Genomic DNA, 6,748 nt, shown 5'->3' on the forward strand with positions numbered 1-6,748 from the left:
GACATAGCCCTAGTTACAGGTCCTGGAAGCTTTTGTTCCCTCAGAAACACAAGGAAGATGTCTGCATCACAGGAACCAAATGTGACATCCAGAAAGTCCATCAGTGTAAGACACAGTGTTCCAAGACACAGCAGGGTCTCACAAAACTCAAGTTCTCTTCTTAAGCATGCTTCCCTCTGGAGCGTCTTCCTACAGGACACTAAGGATGTCCCCAACAGTTCCCTGGAGAGGAATGAGCTAGGAAACCTAAGAAGCAAGGGCATGCACTAAAATACCAGTCACTCTAAAGCTGAATGCTGACTTAGCCCTCAGCCCCGCAGCCTGGGTCACTAAGACACTAAGGTACCTTGCAGAGTGTGGGCAGAGCTACTAGCCCTCACCTGACTCACCATCTCCTGACCCATTACTGATCCAATAGGATCTTTAAGCTACAATGGTGGTGCCTGCCTATGATCTCAGGACACTGGATTCAAAGCAGGGGAATTAGAAGTTCAAGGCCAGCCTGGGATGGCACAAGAGACCCTGTCTCCAAAACCAGAAGAGCAGGGGAGGGGGAACTCTGTTACAAAGGCATTCAGGTCTGTCCTGAACTTGAACAAGAACCCCTGAGACTTCAAAGTACGGCAGCAGAAACCGTGTCAGGTCCAGGCTGAGCCCAACTTGAAATCTGATCCTGGAGGGAGGAAAAAAGGTCAAAGTTGGCAAGGCCTTCATCTCAGAGGAAATCCTCACAGCCCATGGCAGGCTGAACGAGGAATCAAGGGCTTTGTATTCTAATCCCAGCCCTGATATTTTCCACTGATGGAAACTAGCAAGTCATTGTGGGGGGTGGGGGGAAGGCTATATTAGGCCAAAGAGAAAGTCATGTGCTTGATCAACATGAGTTAATAGCTTAATAAGCCCCACTAGCCCCTCTTGAGATTAGCAATACCTGGGGTGAAGAGAGTTCTTATATAGCTTTGAACTCTACTGTTTCTAAACAGACAGCACTTGATGCAGGCACGCCCACTTTACAGCAGATGAAGGATGCATCTTTTCTTAAGAAGAGCATTTCCTGCTTTAAAGGAAAAGAGATGGGGCTCTTCCTGGACCACATCACCTCTTCAACATGCCCCCCCCCCCGCAGCACCACGCCTCCCTCCCCGAATTACTCACCCTTGGAAACATGACTGATGACATGGGGATGAGTAAGAGGCTCATGCGCGTCACGGCCTGACTGCTGGGAGGGTGAATGAGTTCAGTGCTCACTAGAACACAGCCACAGAGATCTGCTCCAGGAGCCCAGGCACAACAGGCCTGGGGGGTGGGGCGTGTGCATGTGTGTGTGTGCGCACGTGCGTGTGTGTGCGTGTGTGGGTGTGTGGGGTGTGTGTGGAGAGGGTGTGTGGCGTGTGTGTGCATGTGGGCGTGCGTGTGTGGGTGTGGGGGTGTGCGCACGTGTGTGCGTGTGGGGGGTGCATTGTGTGTGCATGTGTGCGTGCGTGCGTGCGTGCGTGTGTGTGTGTGTGTGTGTGCGCGCGCGCGCGCGTGTGCATGTATGTAGGGGGGCACAGGAAGGCTGGCCTTTATTTAATGATGAATTACAAGTCTCCTGATCCATTGCTCTCTCCCTTTTCATTCATGTATTTTCTGTCTCCATGCACACCAGAAGAGGGAATCAGATCTCATCACAGATGGTTGTGAGGCACCCTGTGGTCACTGAGGATTGAACTCAGGACCTCTGGGAGAGCAGTTGGGTACTCTGAATCAAGGAGCCACCTCTCTGGCCCCAGCCATTACTCTCTTACTAGCCCCTGAGTGACGGCAGCCTTTCTCAGTCACAGGTTAACACACGTGCCACCTTTCTAGGCAAATGGGCACAGAGGACCGGCTCCTTGAGGGATGCAGCTGACTGTTCTTCTGACCCAGTTACCCAGCTCCACTCCCGTACAGCGAGGTGCACCAGGCGGCCTGAAATTGCCAGCCCAGCCTCAGCTGCTTTAGAAGGCTCTACCCCAGGGATTATCCTTGCAGTGGGGGTGTGTGTTTATATGTTAAGGGACATTCTAACTCGGGGTGTCAATCAAGCAAATACTTGAGGTCTGTTTTTCACTTCCATGTGTTTCAGTTTGGAACATTTAGTGGACATGGAATCAGAAAAAAAGAATGTATTCATTCAATGCGTTTTGAAATGTCTCTTTAACATTCTTAGAGCTTACAATGCTAGCTGTAAATCCTAGCAGAGGCAAAACATCACGCAAGCTAGCCTCTCCTGGCCCTTGGTAAACAGGGCTGAAACGCCAGTTTCCCCATACCTAACATGGGCGTAGTCAGGACATGGGTGGTATGGAAAATAACACGGGGACCATGAAGCATGAGACAGCCCCACCTCCATGTTCTCGGCAGACAGTGACATAAAATGCTCCCCCAAGCAGCGGCTGCTCTAAACGTCGTTCTTCACATACCGTGAGAGCTGCCGCTTGGGACCTGCAGGATCTCTGCTGAATTGTTCTGTATGAGAATGGAAGCACAGGCTCTACACCTTTCATGACAGAGGGACTAGAATCCAGGAAAATGTATTGTGAGCTGGGCATGTGGGCACACCTGTGATCCCAGCACTTGGGAGGCCGAGGAAGCAGGTTATTAGTTTGAAGTTGGCCTGAGCCACCCATTGAGATCCATCTCTCAAAATAAATCGCTGATGTTACTTTGATATCTCAGGCATGGGCTACGGCAGCAGTGAGGCCAGGGGACCAACTATCCAGGGCTCCCCCAGTTCCTCCCCATCAGCCCCTGTGCCATCAGAGGGGACAAGAGTGTCCCCAGCTCACAGTCTTTAATAGCAGGCTTGGCTTGCTAGCAGCTTCCTACAAGGCAGGAAGGAATCTCGAGTAACCTACTCGGTGTAGAAGAGATAATTCCCCTCCCCATAAGTCAGTGATGATTCCTGATGCTAGAAAAGAATGAATATTTTTAAATATCTGTTGGTTGACTCAGCATCCCCATCATGTTTAGTGTAGAGAGTGACTTTCTGAGAGGTTCACAAAGGACCAGGTAACTGGCGTGACTTCTCTCGGAGCCCCCTCTGCAAAGCGCCAATACATATGAGATTTTAAAAAAGAGAACTTAGGTTCTGAAAACCAAATCCAAGACAGCCTTTCTTGCACAGCAGCCCTGAGCAGTTAGCCCAGAGCTGCTGAGAGGCAAAGATAGCAACAGGTGAAGACTGGGTTGGGGGAGTTGCCATTTCCTGAAAACTCTACCCCACAGAGAGGTCTCTGGCTGCCTGATTTGGGGCTTTCAGGGAAGTTGTAGGAAACAGAACAATACACTATTGGCAGGGGAGCAGACAAGAGGATTGAGGTGGATCCCCAGGCAGCTCCGCTGCTCCTCAGCAGAGGCACCAGCTTGCTTAGGGGGGCGAAAGAAAGTCCGTTTAGTTAAAGGCTGCTAGGACAGCCGGGTATTTCAAAGCATCACCTCGCCTCACATGCAGACATTGTTCTGAGATGGACCTGTGCAAAACTCTGAAGCGTTAAGTCTTCAAAATGTTTGTGGAAAGAAAGAAGAGCTATTGAAACCAGGGCATTGTGTATGCTACACAAGTGCACTACACAAGTGCGCTACACAAGAGCGCTACACAAATGTGCTACACAAGTATGCTACACAAGTGCGCTACACAAGAGCGCTACACAAGTGTGTTACACAAGAGCACTGCACAAGTGTGTTACACAAGATCACTACACAAGTGCACTACACAAGTGCACTACACAGACAGAATTAGATCCAGCCTATTTTTATTTTGTTTTTTAACAGTGATGCAGGATCTCACTGTTACCGAGACTAGCCTTGACTCTGTAGTTCAGACAGGACTTGGACATGCAATTCTCCTGCCTCAGTCTCTGGAGTAGCAAGGATGACTTACAGACCTCTGTTACCAGTGCTGGAAGAAGGCAAGAGTTTCTGAAACAGTCCCCAAAGAAGCCCAGTGAGGAAAAGAATCAGGGCGGAGGTTGGGAGGAGGCCAGAGAAACGACTCAGTAAAGCACTTGCTACACGAGGACAAGGACCTGAGTCTGACCCCCAGGACTCAGGTGAAAAGCCAGGTGTGGTGGCACATGCCTGTGATCACCATGCGGCAGAAAGCAAAGGCAGGAGGATCCCTGGGCCTCTCCATCTAGCCAAATCCATAAGCTCTGGGTTCCATGAGAGGCCTTGTCTCGAAGAATAACATGGAAAGTGATTAAGAAGGAGATGTAGTGTCAACCTATGGCCACACCACACATGTGCACACATGCTCACACACATTCACACACACACACACACACACACACACACATACACACACACATAAATGTACACACACACACATCAGAAAACCCATTGGTCAGTTGGACGCCAACATTTCTGTTTATTTCCATCCTGTTGTTTAAACCAGATACTCCTATCTTGTCTAGGCTGACCTCAAATTCCTAATCCTCCTGCTTAAGCCTCATTCCACTCCCTATTTAGAATAATATTGAAATTGGCGTATTTTCATTATTGTACATGGTATGACTTTCACAGAAACACTTTCATTTGGGTAAAAAAATAATTCATGTTTTCCTTTCAAATCAAAAAACATCATTGGTCTTGGTGAAGTGACCCTTAGGAGGCTGTGGTAGGAGTGTTATGAATTTGAGGCCAGCCTCGGCTATGTAGTGAGTTCCAGGCCAGCCTGAGCTATATAGTAAGACCTTGTTTCAGAATAAAAGACCCAGTGAAACAGGTGAGCCAGTCTGAAAAGAGAGAATCACAAAACACTTGTCTGTGAAAGTTCTCACCTCCAGAGTAGATTAACACCAACGAATTAATAATGCAAACTTACAAAGGAAGAAAGCTGACAAAGGAGAGAGCCAGAAAGCCAGGTGTGGCCATGCACACCTGCAATCCAGCACTAGGGAGGTAAGGAGGGAGGACTGTGAGTTTGGAGACAGTTCCCTGATTAAAAAGAAAATCAGCTAAAGGAAAGTCAAAGCCGTGAACAAACTCGCCCCAGAAGGGGATCGTGTGCGGGTGAGCAGCATTGTTCAGGGTCACTGTGCTCTCCGGGAGGGTGCAAACCAAACACATAGCATCATCATGGCTAAACTTATGACTGGCAATCCCAAGTGTTGGTGAGGACCTATAAGAACTATTACCCAGGCATAAAATGAGATGCCCAGTTTTGAAAACTGTCTGGCAGGTTTTTTTTCAAGATTACATATCTACCTACACTATGAGTCACCAATTCCACTCCCAAGTATTTCTTCCAACCAAAGAAATCAAAACATATTTTTCACCATAAAAACATATCAAAAAAATTCATAACAATTCTATTCATAAAAGCAAAAAATTAAAATAAAATCGGGAAAACACTGAAGCATCCATCAACGGGTAGATAAACAAACACATCGTGACATCTTCACATGACAGACTATTACTCAGCAATAAAGATGAGCAAACAGTCACAGGAGGCGACGTGCACACGTCTCAGTGCCGTGCTGAGCAAGCTCAGCACAAAAGACTGCTATGTGAAGTTCTAAAGCAGGCGCGATCAATCTACCACGATAGACATCAGAACATGGATTGCCTCAGGGCGAGAGCTGGAAACTGTCAAAAGAGTAGAAAGGCGACTTTGTTGGGGGTGGAAGCATACTTTATCTTGCTTGCAGCTGTGGTAATGTGGGGTTTGCTTCTGTCAATCCTCCTCGAAGTTTACTCTTGAGATTCACCCACGATACAGTATGTAGACTGTGCCTTGCTCACACAGAGCTGCCGGGGAGGTGGGTCACTTGCTAGAGAGGTCCGGTTTCAGAACATGGGAGAGGTCTGGGACAGCTGGTACAGAGCGTGACTGTGCTTAGCACCGAGGAACTCCATTCTTGGAGATGGTCAAGGAAGGACGCTGTATTGCAATTAAAACACACACACACAACAACAACAACAAAAAAGAAACGTGCTACCACTCAAACTTAACAAACCATGCTCCTGAGGCCTCAAAATGTGTTTTGTTTTACACTTTTTATTAGTTTGAGAAAGGGTCTCACTATATATTCTAGGCGTTAAACTCCATCCTGCCTCTCCATCTCCTGAGCACTAGCATTACAGGTGTGAGCTTCTACATGTGATTTACAATTTGATTCCTTAATACAATACTTAATGCTTTGTGAAATACGCGAGCGGCATTTCGTGTTAGGTATATTTTGCCAGAATATACTGAAGCAAAGACTGGCAGTAAATGGGCTCCAGTGGCACCCATGACTCAGCCCTCTTCTGAGTATTGCCATCCGGCGTCTCTGCATGGCATCGTAACCTTCCCATACAGTTTTGAGGGGGACCTTAGCTAATGGCCGCATGGCTTTTGCTCCTTACTGAATGGAGCAAATTCTAGAACGACTTGCTGGCTGGTGAGTTCTGCTCCAGGGAGGCTGGGTCTTTTCCACAGTTGACCTCTCCATTCCAAGTCCCCTCCCCAGACAGTTAAGACAGCAACAGGGTGACTATGCTCCTCCTACGGCTTTCCTCTGGGCCCCTACAGCCCCTCAGGGACAGGGTGGCCAGTAAGGACACAAAGTCTGAAGCTACTTGGGCGCATTTGCCTTGTGAGTCTTTTGGACAGAGGGTAGTGTGCACCCTCAAGCTCTCCGCCTATATCTCAGGCAGAGGACAAGGACCTTCTGTGTGCCTGGCCGCTGTGTTCAGCACCTTGCTCACTTTGTGGCGTGGTCAGGAGGAGGGATGAGGGGCA

The sequence above is a fragment of the Arvicola amphibius genome, chromosome 2 (assembly GCF_903992535.2).
Source record: "Arvicola amphibius chromosome 2, mArvAmp1.2, whole genome shotgun sequence".
In the NCBI taxonomy this organism is placed as follows: Eukaryota; Metazoa; Chordata; class Mammalia; order Rodentia; family Cricetidae; genus Arvicola; species Arvicola amphibius.